Source organism: Gorilla gorilla, chromosome 4 (genome assembly GCF_029281585.2).
Source record: "Gorilla gorilla gorilla isolate KB3781 chromosome 4, NHGRI_mGorGor1-v2.1_pri, whole genome shotgun sequence".
Classification (NCBI taxonomy): Eukaryota; Metazoa; Chordata; class Mammalia; order Primates; family Hominidae; genus Gorilla; species Gorilla gorilla.
Genome location: NC_073228.2, coordinates 57,497,967 through 57,518,038, shown reverse-complemented (window position 1 = coordinate 57,518,038; position 20,072 = coordinate 57,497,967). Strand labels below are relative to the sequence as shown.

Below are 20,072 nucleotides of genomic sequence, written 5' to 3'. Positions count from 1 at the left end.
AAGTGTAGTTATTTTAGAAGTTCCAAAGCAATCCGACAGTCTTGAAAATGCCTTCTTTGCATTTTCAAAGAAAATGTTTATTTCACACCAGAGAGAATCAGGGAGAAGATTCAAAAGCATTGTGTAAACCTTGAATTCATGAAACAATTTTAACAAAGGGTATAACTTCAGAAGCATTAAATTTGATTCGCTTGTATTTTTGTTACTAAATAATACTAAAACCCTCTCAATCTTCGTGAAAAGTCTTAGTAAGGAAAGGATTCTTGGGCCAGGCGAAGTGGCTCATGCCTGTAATCCCAGCACTTTGGGAGGCCAAGGTGGAAAGATCGCTTGAGCCAGGAGTTTGAGACCAGCCTGTACAACATAGCGAGACTCTGGCTCTAAAAAATAATAATAATTAAAATAAAGAGTCACGGAGCGGCCGCCCAGAGCGGCGGCGGGGGCGGTGGGGCCCGGGGCTCCAGGACACAGCTGAGCCGGCGGTCACAGCGAGACCTGCAGCAGAGACGGAAGCGGAAGCAACTCGATCCGGGAGGCGGCGGCGTGGGGAGCCGGAGCCGCCTGGGATGTTCAGTCATGAAATGAGTGCCTACCGAGGAGATCCAGATGGCAGTGTCCTGCTACCTCAAACGCTGGCAGTACGTGGACTCAGACGGTCCCCTGAAGCAAGGACTGCGGCTGCCACAGACTGCTGAAGAGTTGGCGGCCAATCTCACAGTACACAGAGAATCTCATTGTGCCGACATAGTGTCTGCAGCCCCTTGCCAGGCAGAGCCCCAGCAATATGAAGTACAGTTTGGACGACTGCGGAATTTTCTCATCGATTCTGATTCCCCGCATAGCCACGAAGTGATGCCTCTCCTTTATCCTCTCTTTGTCTGCCTCCATCTCAGCCTGGTCCAGAACAGTCCAAAAAGTACAGTGGAAAGTTTTTACAGCCGCTTCCATGGAATGTTTCTGCAGAACTCTAGCCAGAAGGACGTCATTGAGCAGCTACAGACCACTCAAACCATCCAGGACATCCTATCTAACTTCAAGCTTCAAGCATTCCTAGATAACAATTACGTGGTCCATCTCCAAGAAGACAGCTACAACTACCTTATCCACTACCTCCAAAGTGACAGCTATACTGCCCTGTGCAAAATCCTCATCTTACATATTCATCTTGATGTGCAGCCTACCAAGACAACAGACTAACAGCTGTATGCAAGTGGCAGCTCCTCCCGCAGTGAGAACAATGACTTGGAGGCCCCTGATATGCCCAGCCCTATTCTGCAGAACGATGCTGCCCTGGAGGTCTTACAGGAGAGCATTAAGCAAGTCAAGGATGGGTCTCCCTCCCTCACTACCATCTGCTTCTATAACACCTAGCAGCTGTTGAACACTGCAGAAATCTCCCCTGATAGCAAGCTGCTTGCTGCTGGGTTTGACAACTCCTGTATAAAACTCCGGAGCTTACAATCCAAGAAGTTAAAATCAGAGTCCTGTCAAGTAGACATGTCCCGCATCCATTTGGCTTGTGATATTCTGGAGGAGGATGTGTGAATACCGTTTTTTCTTCCCTGCACCTGCCTTCCTAATTTGCTTAGAATGTCCTTACCAAACACGACATATCTTAGAATGGGCTTCCTAATTTTCCTCATCATATAGCTAAAGCCAGACTAATGCCATGTAACCTGCAGCCATTGAATTCCTGCACATGCCTAACCTAAGGTGTAAAAACAATTTTTAGCAACGTAACTTAACATTATTAATGAATGGTAGTATTTATACTATCTGAAATGTGGATAACAACCCTAAGCCTAATTAAAGACCTTTAGCTAATAATGACTTTAGCTGAGATTTGCAGTAAATATGCACTTATGTGTGCATACATTTGCTCAGGTATAAATAATTAGAAGTAAGTTTACTGAGTCGAAGGGCCTGCATTGTAAACTGTAATGAATATTGCTTTTCCCACAGAAGGTTGTGCCATTTCACAGTCTCAGCAGCAGTAGTGAGAACACTGCTGTCCCTGCACCCTCACCACACTGGATGGTTTTGCCTTTCTGAGGCCAGTCCGTATCCTGTGGATCCATGTACCCCAGGGTGTTCCCAGACCCCACTTTGAGAAGTAACACAGGAAGTAGAGTTGCTAGCTCTCCCCTGTCAGTCAGTGTTCAATCTTTTTTGGTTTGTAACCATTTAGTCATTGAAAAGGGCAGGTGCAGCTTGGGTTTCAGGTCACTGAAAATCACTACCTTAGAAAAAAATGTAGGCCAAGGAAGATAGAAATTAAACTTCACAGAGTTAACTTTCCTTCAGAGTGTTCCTGCAAAAGCTGTGGGCCAAAATATTTTTGTCTTATCACCACTGAAATTCAGGTAGCTCTGCCTCATGTTACTTTGGATGGAAAATTCTTTATACGATGTTGAAAAATTAAGGATCAAAAATATCACGCTAACTAAATTACAGTTAATGATAAGGATATTAGGAATATTCGGTGTACTAAATTAAGCCATTGTTTTCCTGTTTGTGTCTTCTGAGTCTGCGTCCAGTTAGTATGGCCTTTGAATTTTTTATTATTGCAACCGAGACAGTATAATTCAAGGATTTCCTTATGATGAGTAAAGAGTCTAATTCCTACGTAGAAGCTTTAATTTCTAGTATTTTTTTTAAACTAAGGGAGGAGACCACCCCTCATATTGCCTTATGCCAATTTCTGCCTCTAAAGAAAGAGGAAGTAAAAACTAAAAGGCAGAAATGAAATCCACAGGCAGATAGCCCGGCGCCATGCCTCAGGCCTGGTTAAAGATCCACCCCTGACCTGGCCAGGCGCAGTGGCTCACGCCTGTAATCCTAACATTTTGGGAGGCCGAGGCGGGTGGATCCTGAGGTCAGGAGATCTAGACCATCCTGGTTAACATGGTGAAACCCCGTCTGTACTAAAAACACAAAACATTAGCCGGGCATAGTGGCAAGCACCTGTAGTCTCAGATACTCAGGAGGCTGAGGCAGGAGAATGGCATGAACCCAGGAGGCAGAGCTTGCAGTGAGCCGAGATTGTGCCTCTGCACTCCAGCCTGGGTGACAGAGTGAGTCTCCTTCTCAAAAAAAAAAAAGGTCGACCGCTGACCTAACTGGTTATTTTATCTATAGATTCCAGACATTGTATAGACAAGCACTGTGAAAATCCCCTGTGCTGTTGTGCTCCATTCTGATTACCGGTGCATGCAGCTCCCAGTCATATACCCCACTGCTTGCTCAATCAATCACGACCCTTTCACGCAGACTCCCTTGGAGCTGTAAGCCCTTAAAAGGGACAGGAATTGCTTACTCGGGGAGCTTGGTTTTTGGAGATGTGAGTCTGCTGATGCTCCCAGCTGAATAAAGCCCTTCCTTCTACAACTCAGTGTCTGAGGGGTTTTGTCTGCGTCTTGTCCTGCTACATTTCTTGGTATTCTGACCAGGAAGCGAGGTGATTAACAGACACATGGTCTAGGCAGCCCCTTAGGCAGCTTAGGCCTGCCCTGTGGAGCATCCCTGCAGGGGACTCCAGCCAGCTTGAGCAATGTGGATCCTGAGAGCACTCCTGGGTAGGCATTTTCCCTGGTGGAATGCCTCATTAGAGCAGAGCATGGCAGGCCCCCGTGGAGGATCAATACGGTGGCTGAACACTGGGGAGGAACTGGCACTTGGAGTCCGGACATCTGAAACTTGGTAAGACTGGTCTTTAGACCTTGCCCGCTCCATTTTAGTGGAAGCATGGCCTGATCACCCACAGCGTGCCTGTACCGGCACTTTGGTTTTTGTTTTTGACTTGACTTGGATTGCTTGATACTTTGGTTTTGGTTTTGACCTGGCTTGAATTTCTCGATACTCTGATTTTGGTTTTGATTCTGGTTTGGTGTAAACTGTAAAAGTGTGTGTGTGCCCTTTTTACCCGTTCTTTGTTTTGTGGTGTGCATGAGGTGTGAGTGTGGTGTTTTGCCTCAAGGAAGCATGGGTCAGGCACAAAGTAAGCCCACCCCACTAGGAAATATGTGGAAAAATTTCAAGAAAAGATTTAAGGGAGACTATGGAGTACTACGACACCAGGAAAACTTAAAACTTTGTGTAAGGTAGACTGGCCAGCATCAGAGGTGGCCATCAGAAGGAAGTCTGGACAGGTCCCTTGTTTCAAAGGTATGGCACAAGGTAACTTGTAAGCCAGGGCACCCAGACCAGTTCCCATACATAGACACTTGGTTACAGCTGGTTTTAGACTGCCCCCCACAGCGGTTGAGACAACAGCAGCATAAGCAGCTGGCAGAGGCAAGGAAAGACCAGCAGAGAGAGACAGAGGAAGAGACAGAGAGACAGAGAGGGGGTCAAGAAGAGAGAGAGAAAGAGAGGCAGAGAGAGAGGAAGAGACAGAGGCGAAAGGAAAGTCAAAGAGAGAGAGAGAGAAATATACAAGCAGTTAAGAAAAAAAAAGTGTACACTATTCCTTTAAAAGCCAAGGTAAATTTAAAAACCTATAATTGATAATTAAAGGTATTCTCCATAACCCTATAACACTCCAATACCACTTTGTTGTCAGTGTAAACAAGGGGGTATCCCAAAAGCACTGAGGCCTTCCTATCAAAAATCCTTAGCCCTGTATCCTATGGATGGCCCAAATGCATTCAATCTGTAGTGGCAACTGTTTTGCTAACAGAAGAAAGTAAAAAATAACTTTTAGAGGAAAGCTCATTGTGAGCACACCTCACCAGTTCAGAAGTATCCTAAGGAAAAAAAAAAAAAAAAAAGATGATTTAACATTAACCACTGAAAATTCCCTTAACCCAGCAGGTTTCCCAACAGGGGATCTAAATCTTAATTACCATACAAAGGTCCGACCAGACATAGGAGGAACTCCCTTCAGGACAGGATCCCTTCAGGATAGATGGTTCTTCCCGGGAAATTGAAGGAAAAAAAAGCCATCCATACCAATTCTAAGTTAGTTTGGACTAAACAAGGTCTTATTAATAGCAAAGGATAATTGAAATCCCAAACTTACAAGGTTTTCAACAAAAGTAAAGTTTGCTAAAAGTTAACAGTGTAACATGTATTTTAGTAACCTCTAATCTTGTGGCCTTAGACAGTCTAGTCCACAGACATAAAGGAAGTTTGCTTTGGAAAAGAACGGTTATCTTCAGGAAAAAAAGCAGGGCAGAATTTATGTAAAAATAATGTTATATGGTAAATTCTTGTCCTGAAATAAATTAACCGATTGTTTAAAGAAAGAAATGTTTGTAATAAGTCAGAAAGCTGAGGCATGTCGAAGAATTGTCTGTGAAAGTCGTGAAAGAGAAAAAAAGTTATTTAAAAAAGTGTGTTAGAAAAAGAATTTATGCAAGAAATGTTGTATAATTTAAAAGTAATTAGGCCTCCTGAATGTAAAACTATTGAAGAGACAGTTTTGTGCAAGGTGTATAAGGAAAGTAAAGTATACCTTTGGTAAAGGGATTATAAGGAGACATAAGAATGTGGGCTTTTTACCTACATTAAAGGGTTAAAAAAAGTTTTAAAGGTTTAAGCAAGTTTTAAAATGTTAGTTGTGTGTAAATTCTGTGTGTAAATATATTAGCTAAAGTTAAAGGGATATCATCCAGTTTTTCTGTGAACTGGACATTAAAGTAAAAACACAACGGGTTTCTCTTAAAGCACTAACCTGCTCTTTAACAAAGATTATAAAAGGTTAAAAAGAGTCTATAAAAATCTTACCTAATGGTCCGACATTAAAAATTGAATAAATATGTCTACAAAGTTTTATTAAAACTAACTTTAACATTAATAGCATACTAATATAAAGGTGAAATTTAGCTTATCTGGTATAAAAATCATACAGGAAGCATTGTCAAGTATAAAATAGTGTGTGGCTTCTTTCGTCTAAAAACTAATAAAAAATAGGTACTAAAGAAAATTTCTTAGTAGAAAGGCACCAAGGACTACAAAGTCCACTGCCGATGTCCCCACATTTAAAACAAAAGGTCAATTTCTTTAAAAAAATAATTATATACTTGGTTTATCTTCCACTTTCCTTCCCCTCAAAACTAAAAGTCTTTTAGCACATGTACCACCCCTAGAATTTCTGGTAAACCAGCACCAGCCTGAAGATCATGTTCTCATCAAAGGGTGGAAAGAAAAGAACTCTAGCCAGCCTGAGAAGGACCTACTTTGTGCTGCTACCCACCGAGACTGCTGTTCGTACAGCAGAAAAGGAATGGACTCATCACACCCGAGTCAAGAAAGTGCCACCCCCTCCAGAGTCGTGGGCCACAGTCCCAGGAGAAAACCCTACCAAACTAAAGCTAAGAAAAGTTTAACTCCTTCTTCTATTCTATTACTCTTTCTTCTTTCTTCACTCTATTTCTGACCATCTAGTTATTAACATAACCAAGTCAATTTTGCCTCAAACTATTGCATTTAATGCTTGCCTTGTTATACCCTGTGGGGACTTGCCAAGTCAAAGACAGCTCTCCACTTCAGAAAAGTACCTCTGTCCCTCCTGACTCTCCTCAGACTGGGCATTAATAAATTGGGACCCTTTAATCCAGGGAGATTTTGATAAAAACCCCAGTGTCAACCAGAAGTCTTGCCCCCCAATATAGAGCTTTTATGCTGTAGTTGGTCCAACGTTCTGTGGACCACTAAAGAGCAAGGATGGACTGCCCCAACCGGTTTTTGTAATTTCCTAAAATCATACATTCATTTTACTAGAGGATCATAGACGTTAAAGACTTAAAACAAACTTTGGCAATTAAGCAGGATGCCAAGATGCAAATGCCTGGTTGGAATGGATCAAATATTCTGTCCACACATAAAACAAAAGCAATCGTTATGCTTGTGCACATGGAAGTCCAGAGGCCCAGATTGTCCCCTTTCCACTGGGGTGTTCCTCCAGTCGACCAGGCATGGGCTACATGGTAACTCTTTTCCAGGATTCTACAGCCTAGAGTAATCAGTCGTGCCAAGCTCCCTCTGCTATATCCCAAAGTCCAGCACCCTGTGGGTTAGTCCCCAGGGGACATCCAGCTTCCATCTCCCAACACTAAGTTCACTTCTTGTCTCTCACGACAGGGAGGAAACAGCCTTCTTTGGAGACCTGAAGGGATGCAATGAGCTTAAGAATTGTCAAGAGCTTATCAATCAGTCAGCCCTTGTTCATCCCTGAGCAGATGTGTGGTGGTATTGTGGTGGACCTTTACTAGGCACTGTGCCCAATAACTGGAGTGGTACTTGTACTTTAGTCCAGTTGGCTATCCCTTTCACCCTGGCAGTTCATCAACCAGAGGGGGGAAAAATAAAATATCATAAAGCAAGAGAAGCCCCTTTCAACTCTCACGTCAACTCTCACGTCTATTTAGATGCAATTGAAGTCCCATGAGAAAAATACCAGATCAGTTTAAAGCCCAAAATCAAATAGCTGCAGGATTTGAGTCAATATTTTGGTGGGTGACAGTTAATAAAAATGTAGATTGGATAAACTACATCTGTTACAACCAACAGCAACAAGCTTTTCATGAGTTAAAAGAAAAACTCATGTTGGCCCCAGCCCTGGGGCTACATGACCTGACAAAATCTTTAACACTATATGTGTCAGAGAGAAAAAAAAAATGGCAGATGGAGTTTTGACCCAGACTGTGGGGCCCTGGCTGAGGCCTGCCTACCTCGTCAAACATCTAGATGGAGTTTCTAAGAGTTGGCCCCTGTGCTTAAGAGCCTTGGCAGCAACAGCTCTGCTAGCACAAGAGGTGGATAAGCTAACTCTTGGGCAAAACCTAAACTTAAAGGCCCCCCACGCTATGGTGACTTTCATGAATACATCATTGGCTAACAAATGCTAGATTAACCAAGTACCAAAGCTTGCTATGTGAAAATCCCCGCATAACCATTGAGGTTTGCAACACCCTAAACCCTGCCACCTTGCTCCCAGTATCAGAAAGCCCAGCTGAACATAACTGTGTAGAGGTATTGGACTCCGTTTATTCTAGTGGGACCAACCTCTGAGACCACGCTTGAACAGTAGACTGTGAGCGGTACATGAATGGGAGCAGCTTCGCCAACCCCTGCAAAGTGACTCTGAAGAAGACGACAAGCCCTGCTCCAGTCACACCCGGAAGCTAACTGGTCCACGCATGGCTGAGGCATGAGAAAACTCTTCATGGGACTCATTTTCCTTAAAATTTGGACTTGTATAGTAAGTACTTCAACAGACCTTCCTCAGACTGAGGACTGTTCCCAGTGTATATATCAAGTCACTGAGGTAGGACAAAAAGTTGCTACAGTCTTATTTTATGCTTATTGTAAGTGTACTGGGACTGTAAAAAGAACTTGTTTGTATAATGCTATTCTATACAAGGTATGTAGCCCAGGAAATGACCAACCTGATGTGTGTTATGACCCATCTGAGCCTCCCATGACCACAGTTTTAAAAATAAGATTAAGTACTGAGGACTGGTGGGGGCTCATAAATGATATGAGTAAAGCGTTAGCCAAAACAGAAGGGAAAAAAAGGGATACCCAAACAAGTCACCTTGAAATTTGATGCCTGTGCTGTCATTAATAGTAATAAGTTAGAAATATGATGTGGTTCTCTTAATTAGGAAAGAGGCTGTATGGCAGAAAATAAGTACATTTGTCATGAATTAGGACTGTGTGGAAATAAATGTAGATACTGGTCTTGTGTCATTTAGGCTATGTGGATAAAAAATAAAAAGAATCCTGTCCACCTTCAGAAAGGGAAAGTGGCCCTTCCTATACCAGTGGTCAGTGTAACCCCTTAGAACTAGTAATAACCAATCCCCTTGATCGTCGCTGAAAAAATGGGGAGTGTGTAACCCTAGAAATTGATGGGGCTGGACTGGATCCTCGAGTAAATATCGTGGTTTGAGGAGAAGTTTATAAATGCTCTCCTGAGCCAGTATTTCAAATCTTCTATGATGAACTGAATGTGCCAGTACCAGAAATTCCAGGAAAAACAAGAAATTTGTTTTTGCAGTAAGCCGAGCATGTAGCCCAGTCTCTCAATGTCACTTCATGTTATGTATGTGGAGGAACTGTAATGGGAGATCAATGGCCATGGGAAGCTCGAGAATTAGTACCTACAGACCCAGTTCCTGATAAATTCCCAGCTCAAAAGAGTCACCCTGATAACTTCTAGGTCCTAAAAGCCTCAATCATTAGACAATACTGTATAGCAAGAGTGGGGAAGGACTTCACCCTTCCTGGGGGAAGACTCAGCTGCCTTGGGCAAAAACTGTATAATAGTACTATAAAAACAGCTACCTAATGGAGTTCAAACCACACTAAGAAAAATCCATTTAGTTAATTCCCAAAGTTGCAAACTGTGTGGACCCACCCAGAGTCCCACCAGGACTGGACAGCCCCCACTGGATTATACTGGATATGTGTGCATAGAGCTTACACCAAATTACCCGACCAGTGGGCAGGTAGTTGTGTTATTGGCACTATTAAACCATCTTTCTTCCTACTGCCCATAAAGACAGGCGAACTCCTGGGCTTCCCTGTCTATGCTTCCTGCAAAAAGAGAAGCATAGCTACAGGAAATTGGAAAGATGATGAACGGCCCCCTGAAAGAATCATATAATATTATGGGCCTGCTACTTGGGCACAAGATGGATCATAGAGATTCCAGACCCCCATTTACATACTCAACAGAATCATATGGTTACAAGCTATCTTTTAGAAATAATCACTAATAAGACTGGCAGAGCCGGCCGGGCGCGGTGGCTCACGCCTGTGATCCCAGCACTTTGGGAGGCCGAGGCGGGTGGATCACGAGGTCAGGAGATCGAGACCATCCTGGCTAACACGGTGAAACCCCGTCTCTACTAAAAAATACTAAAAATTAGCCGGGCGTGGTGGCGGGCGCCTGTAGTCCCAGCTACTCAGGAGGCTGAGGCAGGAGAATGGCGTGAACCCGGGAGGCGGAGCTTGCAGTGAGCCGAGATCGCGCCACTGCACTCCAGCCTGGGCGACACAGCGAGACTCCGTCTCAAAAAAAAAAAAAAAAAAAAAGACTGGCAGAGCCTTGACTATTCTGGCCCAGCAAGAAACTCAGATGAGAAATGCTATCTATCAAAATAGATTGGCTCTTGACAACTTGCTAGCAGCTGAAGGAGGGGTCTGTAGGAAATTTAACCTTACTAATTGCTGTCTACACATAGATGATCAGGGCAAGTAGTTGAAGACATAGTTAGAAATATAAAAAAATTGGCACATGTGCCCATGCAATGTGGCATGGATTTGATCCTGGGGCCATGTCTGAAAAATGGTTCCCAGTGCTAAGAAGATTTAAAACTCTTATAATAGGAGTTATAATAGTAATAGAAACCTGCTTACTGCTCCCTTGTTTGCTATCCGTACTTCTTCAAATGATAAAAAGCTTCATCACTACCTTAGTTTACCAAAATGCTTCAGCACAAGTGTACTATATGAATCACTATCGATCTGTCTTGCAAGAAGACGTGGGTAGTGAGAATGAAAGTGAGAACTCCCACTAATGAGTGAGATTCTCAAAGAGGGGGAATAAGGGAGGAAACCACCCCTCATATTGTCTTATGCCCAATTTCTGCCTCCAAAGAAGAAGTAAAAACTAAAAGGCAGAAATGAAATCCACAGGCAGATAACCTGGTGCTGTGCCCTGGGCCTGGTTAAAGATCGACCCCTGACCTAATCAGTTACGTTATCTATAGATTCCAGACATTGTATGGAAAAGCACTGTGAAAATCCCTGTCCTGTGTTCCGTTCTGATTACTGGTGCATGCAGCCCCCAGTCATGTACTGCCTGCTTGCTCAATCAATCACGACCCTTTCATGTGGACCCCCTTAGAGCTGTAAGCCCTTAAAAGGGACAGGAATTGCTCACTTGGGGAGCTCGGTTTTTGGAGACGTGAGTCTGCTGATGCTCCTAGCGGAGTAAAGCTCTTCCTTCTACAACTCGGTGTCTGAGTGGTTTTGTCTGCAGCTCATCCTGCTACAAGACGGTGTCTCACTCTGTCGCCCAGGCTGGAGTGCAGTGGCACAATCTCAGCTCACTGCAATGTCCGCCTCCCAGGTTCATGCCATTCTCCTGCCTCAGCCTCCTGAGTAGCTGGGACTACAGATACCCACCACCATGCTGAGCCAATTTTTTTTGTATTTTTAATAGAGACAGGGTTTCACCGTGTTAGCCAGGATGGTCTCAATCTCCTGACCTCGTGATCTGCCCACCTTGGCCTCCCAAAGTGCTGGGATTACAGGCATGAGCCACTGTACCCAGCCTAATTTCTAGAATTTTATAGTACTCTCCAAAATATTTTTATTACATTTGTATTTGAATTTTCAAACTTCTCTTTTCCTTGGAGACAGTCCTTCTGATAAAACTGAGGAATATTGCCTGCATTTGCTTTCAATTTTCTGTAAATACAAAAAATAATATTTATACTGACCTTATTAGCTTTGATGATACAGAGTTTAGGATTATTCTGGGCATTAAAAATTAATATTAAGGAAGATAGCATTATGACATCTTGTAACAGTAGACCAAAATAAAACATTTTAAGACTCTGGCCACTACTGAAAACTAGCTCTGTGACTTGTCCTATATATATTTCTGGGTATTATCTGAAGACTCAGAAGTGAGGAGCAGTGTGAGGAATCCCAGGAACTGAAAGAAATTAAGTATGGGTGGAGTTAGGAGAGGGGCTAAGACAGGAAGTGATGTGATGACAGTGTCTTATATGAGCAATTATGACGGCCAAACTAAGGTAGTGACAGTGGAAAAGGAGGCATGGATGGACTAGAGAAGAGCTCAGTTATTAGATTACTGTAGGGGATGAGGGAGAGGAAGCACCAAGGGTGACGTTTGTGTCTCAGGCTTAAACAGTTGGATATCCATCAAGAAAAGAGCAAAAGATGTCATCGGAATGGTGGTTTTGTTTAAGTACTTCTGGCTTTCCATCATTGTTCATATTGAAAGTACTGCAGATGCTCGCCAGCCTCTGCCTTTTTTAAAAATAAACTTTTTTAAAACTAAAGAACTAAAGCTGAAATTCTTCTGTTCTGTTGTTGAGGGGCTTCCTGTGTGGGATTTCTGCATGCCCACCCATTTAGTCACAGCAATTTGGGAAGTTTTCTCTTTGGTTTCTGACAATGAGCATTTGGGGGGAAAGCCAGGCATAAATTAGTTACAGTAGTTGGTGTTTAATGTTTCTCCAGTGAAAATTTGGACTTTCATTTTTTCCTTGTAGAATGCATAATTAAAACTCATACTATTATTTTGAAATGAAATATTGAATATTAAAAAAAAAGAGATTTTTTTTTTTTGGACAGAGTCTCGCTGTGTCCCCCAGGTTGGAGTGCAGTGGCGCGATCTCAGCTCACTGCAAGCTCCGCCTCCTGGGTTCACGCCATTCTCGTGCCTCAGCCTCCCGAGTAGCTGGGACTACAGGTGCCCGCCAACACGCCCAGCTAATTTTTTGTATTTTTAGTAGAAACGGGGTTTCACCGTGTTAGCCAAGATACTCTCGATCTCCTGACCTCATGATCCTCCGGTCTCGGCCTCCCAAAGTGCTGGGATTATAGGCGTGAGTTACCGCGCCCAGCCAAAAAATAGAGACTCTTAATGGAGGAGCCATAAACTCACATACCTATAGAAGCCAAACAGATAAAAGCAAGTAGTGGAACCACATGGATTAATGAGATGATAGGAAGTACAAAACAGCCATGTGAGTCAAATTAAAAAGCCAGCTTCCACTTTCTGCTTTAATCTTTTCAAAGCAATAACTATTACATAAATCAGTGAATACAATATTTCAGCAGTATTTGAAATGGTGTTCATACCCAGCAATTCCGCTTCTAGACATAAATCCAAGAGAACTGAAAACATATGTGCACACAGGCACTTGTACATGAATATTCATGGAAGCATTATCCACAACAGCCAAAAAGTGGAAACAGTCCAAATGTCTATCAAGATGAATGAATAAATAAAATGTAGTGTATGCATGCAGTGAAATATTATTTGGCCATAAAAAGAAATGAAGCACTGATGCAGGCTGCAACACGGATGAACTTGAAAACTTTATGTTACGTGAAAGAAGCCAGTCATAAAAGGTCACACACTGTTATTCCTATTATAGGAAATATCCAGATAGGCACGTCCATAGAGACAGAGAGGAGAGGAGTCGTTGCCAGGGGCTGGACAAGGAGAATGAGAGTGAGCGCTAATGGATGTTGCATTTCTTTGTGAGGTGGATAGTGGTGATCATTGCACAACTCTGTGAATGTACTAAAAATTATTGAATTGTACACTTTGAAAGAATTAATTATATAGTATGCAATTATATCTCAGTTTAAAAAAAAAGGAAAACAGTAACCAAAATCTCCTATGGAAGCATAAAATTTTCTCTGTTAATTATGCCAAATAAAACTGAATTCACAGCAAAAAAAAAAAAAAAAAAAAGAAGAGAAAGGATTCCTAAATTCTTTAATTACTACTAATATCTGACCTGAAGTTACTTTGAATGTGTTGCTTCTTTATCAGCACTGACCATAGTTCTAGTCAGATTATCCTATTTTTTTTTAACTCAAACTGTTGAGAGAGAGAAATGGCATATATTAGAAAGATGCAATATTGTTTAAACTTTACTACTCTTTTGTTTTTACATTGATTTTCATGTTTATCTTATTCTATTTTGACTGTAATGTATACATTTAACTAAAGATTGTACTTCTCAATTATTTTTTTCTAGTAGAAAACATTTTAAGATGCAGAGTTCTTTTCTTTTTCTCCAATCCCTTTAATATTCACTTAAACAATTAAGATTGAAGCAATAATAAAACTGCATTTCTTATATTACAAGATTTTGTATGATATTTGTAGTATATACCAATTTTCTCATAATCTCTTCTGCAATAACATTTCATTGATACTCTGGTCCTCAGGTTGTTTCAACAAGGTCAGAAAGATAGGCAAGAAGATGGTAAAATAAACTTACTCATGGGTAAAAGGAATCAAATATTTACTATGTACACTATTCTAGGTTTTACACACTTTACATAAATTAAGTGTGACATAAGTTCTAGTTGTCTGTTAATAGAAAAGCATCGCTTTGGGAGGCTGAAGCAGGAGGATCCCTTAAGCCCAGGAGTTAGAGACCAGCCTGGGCAAGATGGTGAGACCTTGTCTCTACACACACACACATACACACACACACACACACACACACACACACACAGCCCCTATAGTACTGGCTACTCAGGAGCAGGAGGCTGAGGTGAAAGGATCCCTTGAGCCCAAGTATTTGACGTGGCAGTGAGCTATGATTGTGCCACTGCACTCCAGCCTGGGCAACAAAGCAAGACTTCATCTCTAAATAAAATGAAATAAAATAAAATAAATAAAAAACATAACAGCAATTCCAGGGCCAGCTAAGTCTATGTTTTACATGTGCTTTCACCTTAAGTACAAATTGTGGAAACAAACAATGTATCCTTGCCTAAAGATACATTGTCAACATGGCACTAATACATATTTTCCACTTCCAAAGTTTTTTTTTTGTAAGTGTACAACGTTAGCGCATGGAAACATTCAAGCTGTTTATCCTTCCACTGAAATCTGGGTTTTGTTATGTTTTGTTTTGTTTTTCTGTTCTCACCTGCTGAGCAGCATTTGGCCAGCATCACCACAGGGACTTGGTTCTATCACCTGGTAAACTTAAGATGGGAACAGAAAGTGGCAATTATGTTTCTGGGAGAGAATTTTAAAAAGAGCTGATTTTTTTTTTTTTTTTTTTTTTTTTTTGAGACAGAGTCTCGCTCTGTCGCCCAGGCTGGAGTGCAGTGGCGTGGTCTCAGCTCACTGTAAGCTCCACCTCCCGGGTTCACACCATTTTCCTACCTCAGCCTCCTGAGTAGCTGTGACCACAGGCGCCCCCCACCACGTCCGGCTAATTTTTTTGTATTTTTAATACAGACGGGGTTTCACTGTGTTAGCCAGGATGGCCAGGATCTCCTGACCTTGTGATCCGCCTGCCTCGGCCTCCCAAAGTGCCAGGATTACAGGCGTGAGCCACTGCGCCCAGCCTTTTTTCTTTAACTTAACACTGCTAGCTTTAAAAGGTAGTATCTAATTTTAAAGCACTGAAGTTGTCATTTAAATAAGAAAATGTACTTGGCTTAATCAACTGTGAAATGAAGACGATTATCACTGCCTTTTCAAGCATTAGACAAAAGCCAATTATTTTGAGCCAAGTGATACCCAGTTTATATTGTACTACAGTTTTCAAGGACATAGTGTTTCTACCCTCTCTGAACCTAAGTTGCCCCCTCACTCCTCCAGCCAACCCCCCTTTCTCTGGGCCCGTTCTTTCCCAGCTGAGCTATTTGCCTCTTGCTCCCTTTCCCTCCTCTATTTGCCCTTTGACTGTCCCTCTATCTATATCTGGGCTAGTGCAAAAGGTTTCTTCACTGCCTGGTCAGTCACTGACCAGTCACCACTGCACTGGGGTGGATTTGGGATCCTATTAGTAAAACTGACTATCTGGTATGTTTGTGCTGGTCATCTCCCCTGAAAATGATATTGTGCCTCATCATCAAAAGTACTGTTTAAGGGATAAGGATGGCAAACCCACCAGGTATCTGAGAAAATCCTCAAATGTGTGAGTCACCTAGTCAAATGTTCACTTATATATACTAGAGGTAAGTTCAGAGATGAACTGTGACTTGCCCAAGGCTGTGCAGCTGACCAGAGGGAGACACTGGAACTGTATTTCTCTTTCCACTATACCATTAAAAAAAACAAGGTTAATGACACTTAAAAAGAGTTTGTAAGTAAACCAAAATGAAATGCCTAGTACATAGGAAAAGTCTTTGGGATCTCCCCACAGATTTTTAGGCAGAATGAAAGCTATCTGTACAATGAGAAATGCCGCTCAGTTCAACAGATGCCATCAAGTACCAACAGATGCCACCAAGTATCCTTACTGTCGTTCTGAAACTGAGTCTGTGACTGCAGATAATATGTCACTATTTGAGAATAAGAGGTCCCACCCTCTCCATTCTTTTCAGGTCTTCAGTCACAAGGTCACACCTTACTTTCATTGTTTAACAGGATAAATTAATCAGGTTGAAGTAGGACTTAGGAGGTACATTGAAGATAAAAGCAAAAGGCAACAAACATTTTTACAAGTAGACCATCGCGGTTACCTTAAAAGTTAAGTTTCAGATTAATTTACAGAGTAGTGACAGAATCATACAATTTCAGTGAAAATCAACAAAATAGTTGTATCATTGAAAAAAGATAAATTTGGAAATACTAAGTCAGGCAAGCACGCGAAATTCAGAATATCAAAAAAGGCAAGGCCTGCTTGCCAACATACGTTCCTCAGGTGAAGGTGGATATGAAGATGCTAAACAGAACCAAATGAACGAGAAGCTGAAAGGGACAGTTCGCAGATCAGCAAATGGACTCCCTCGTTCAATACATTGAGGAAAGTGAGCTCACAAAGCTTGAATAGGGGTATACATAAATCTAATTCCTGGTGCTGTTTGCAACTACTTATATTTTAAATGCAAGGAGATAATTGCTTAGAACACATTAAGCTCACTGATTTAAACAAAACATTTCAAGACTGACACACTGGAAGGTGGTAATGTTAGCACAGCACAACAGCACACCTCGCAGATTTATGTCTAAGAGATTAAATGGAATCATCACCTCAAAATTTTAATCCTCAGTTTTCACAAACACAATCAAGTCTCTATCAAATTTTCTGATTTATAGCATAATGCACTAGCCATAAAAATGTGCATTCTTCAGTTTCTCCTACACTTTTTTGCCTATCTTTCAACACTGAGCCCTGGGTGTTTTTAACATAAGCAAGGCCATATGCACATTTTAATCGCATGTTTTAGAAATGAACAAAATCTGTGATATTTCAGTAACTCATAGTGTACTTAAAAAATGAAAAGATCTCTATCAAAATGTGTTTTCACTGGGAAAAATAAATGAACCAAATGGATTTACACAAAGTAAACATTAACTTTGGTAGATTTCAATGTAGAATAGTTCATAACAAGCATATTTGCCCTTATGCTCAACTACCAAGTTAAGAATTTTTAAAGTATTTTAACTGAGATTTTATTATGTTGACATTTGTTTCTCATTCCACATCGTCTTCGGCCAAGGGCCAGCACTTACAAGTCTCTGATTAACTGGTAGGGGCTTTGTCAGAAGCATCTGGATCACTGGTAGTGGAAGAGTTTGTTGTAACACCTGCAGTAACCACTGTGGCTGTCCACACACAGCACTTGGATTTGTCAGGTGGTCTACACCTTTAGCTAGGATCTCTTCACCAAAGCTATGTCTCTTCCAGAAGAATTTCTGGACAGCTTCAGCATCTTTAAGGTTAGCTAACTTGGAAAGCTCAACTCACTCCTCGGCCAGCTTCTGTTTCTTTCTTTATTCTGGAAGCCTGTTCTTTAAGTTGGGGTCACTTCAGTCTTTTGCGGTCGAAGTAGATGCAGTACCCGATGAAAAGGGCCCCGAATACCCCAGCGGCGATGGCTCCGTTCCGAACCAGCCTCTTCCCCAGAACGCCGAGTGTGGACTGCGGCGGTGGGGGAAAGGAGCGGTTGCCCACGAACCATCCGAGCACAGGGAGTCGCTCAGACCCGACGCCGGCGGGACAGGCACTTGGAAAGCAAGATCCAGGGTTCTGAAGATTAAAATCGTTAATGCATTTACTATATTTGTGCAAGTTTGAGAGAGAGTCATGTGTATAGGATTACCACTGAGTTTATATTATTTTCTCCATGCCTGGAGAGTGTTTCTTTTGTTTTAGTTTATTTGTTTGTTTTGATTTTTTGCTTGTTTGTTTTTGAGACCTATTCTCGTTCTGTCACCCCAGGTTGGAGTGCAGTGGCGTGATCTCAACTCACTGCCACCTGCGCCTCCCAGACTCAAGCGATCCTTTCGCCTCAGCCTTCTGCGTAGCTGGGATTGCAGGCGCGGCCACCACGCCCGGCAATTTTTTTTTTTTTTTTTTTTTTTTGAGACGGAGTTTTACTCTTTGTTGCCCAGGCTGGAGTGCAGTGGCACGATCTTGGCTCACTGCAACCTCCATCTCCCAGGTTCAAGCGATTCTCCTGACCCAGCCGCATGAGTAACTGGGATTACAGGAGCCCACCACCACAACTGGCTAATTTTTGTATTTTTAGAAGAGACGGGGTTTCACTATGTTGGCCAGGCTGGTCTCGAACTCCTGACCTCGTGATCTACCCGCCTTTGCCTCCCAAAGTGCTGAGATTACAGGCGTGAGCCACCGCACCCCGCCAGTGTTTCTTAAAGAGTTAGCATAGTTAAAGAATTGGATGTTTTGGGCTTAATTTCTTATTTTTTCCCTGGGATTCTTAGAGACCCCCTCTACTAGATTTATATAAACACTTAGTAACATCTTCAAACTGGTCAATATAGGACCATAGAATTTGAGAGACATTAATATCCTTATTTTCTAATATCCACTGAAGATAGTTTATCTTTCTGAGGAAACTATTTCCCTTAGTTGTCCTTCACATATCACTACCACTTCACAAGAACAAACAGTTTTTGCAACTCTATTACTTCAGCATCAAAAAGGTTGGGGTCCCTACTAGGGGCATGGAATCCTCTAAGATTCTTCATTCCATTTTCCAGCTCCCCAGCATATAGGAACCTCAGTGCACCAGGCATTAATTGTCCTAAAGCAAAACATTCCATCACTTTGATCAGATTAAAACTCTAACCAGTTCTGCCCTTCCATTCTGGAATATGTGTTTAAGAAGGATAGAACTATACTCCTTCTTTTTGTAGCACAGGATTTGTCAGCCTTGACGCTATTGAGATTTGGGGCTGGAAAATTGTTTGTTGTGGGGGGCTATCCTGTACCTTCTAGGATGTTCAGCAGTATCCCTGGCCTCTATCCACCAGGTACCATTAACACACTCCCCTCAAGGGGTGACAACCGGAAATATCTCCAGATATTATGTCCCTTGGAGGGCAAAATCCACCACCCCCTCCACTCTATTGAGAGCCACTGGTCTAGTCTAATGATGAGCAGATTAATTTTAACAATGAGCAGACCTATTTTAATGATCCATATACCAGTGCCATCCAACAGAAATATAATGCAATACATAAATGTGATTTTAATATAGTAAGCACATTTTTAAAAGGTAAAAATAAATAAGCAGCTTTACTTTTAATAAAATATTTTATTCAACTAAATATTTCCAAAATATTATCATTTTGATACGTAATCCATTTAAAAATGATTCATGTAATTTTTCATTCTTTGTCATACTAAGTTTTTGAATCCCAGTGTCTATTTTACACTTACTTGTCATCTCAATTTGGACCAGCCACATAGCAAGCACTAATTTTCTACACATGGCTAATGTGTGCCATGGGCACTGCAGTCATATACAGTGACGTCTCGCAAAAGCCAGAATAGTCAACATAAACAAATTAAGAAAACAAACAAATAGCAGTGAGGGCACAGATCTTGGTTTTTGCCATTCTTCAGTAAAAGGAACCAGAGCTTCTTGGAGAAATGGCTGATTTTAGGGCTGGGGCAGAGAAAAAAAATCACAAGCATTCCTATACACCAACAACAGACAAGCACAGAGCCAAATCATGAGTGAACTCCCATTCACAATTGCTACAAAGAGAATAAAATACCTAGGAACACAACTTACGAGGGACGTGAAGGACCTCTTCAAGAACTACAAACCGCTGCTCAAGGAAATAAGAGAGGACACAAATAAATGGAAAAACATTCCAAGCTCATGGATAGGAAGAATCAATATTGTGAAAATGGCCATACTGCCCAAAGTAATTTATAGATTCAATGCTATTCCCATCAAGCTACCAGTGACTCTCTTTGCAGAATTAGAAAAAACTACTGTAAATTTCATATGGAACCAAAAAAGAGCCCATATAGCCAAGACAATCCTAAGCAAAAAGAACAAAGCTGGAGGCATCACACTACCTAACTTCAAACTATGCTACAAGCATACAGTAACCA

The 20,072-nt window shown here is 41.7% G+C and overlaps 1 protein-coding gene and 2 pseudogenes across 3 annotated transcripts in view; 1 reads left to right on the top strand and 2 right to left on the bottom strand.

Moving 5' to 3' along the window:
• LOC101143714 (schlafen family member 13) overlaps positions 1 to 20,072 on the bottom strand; it is a 98,945-nt gene that overhangs the window by 58,748 nt on the left and 20,125 nt on the right. The window lies entirely within an intron of this gene.
• LOC101144447 (TAF5-like RNA polymerase II p300/CBP-associated factor-associated factor 65 kDa subunit 5L) lies at positions 577 to 1,654 on the top strand (annotated as a pseudogene).
• Positions 16,189 to 17,786, bottom strand: LOC129533974 (mitochondrial import receptor subunit TOM20 homolog; annotated as a pseudogene).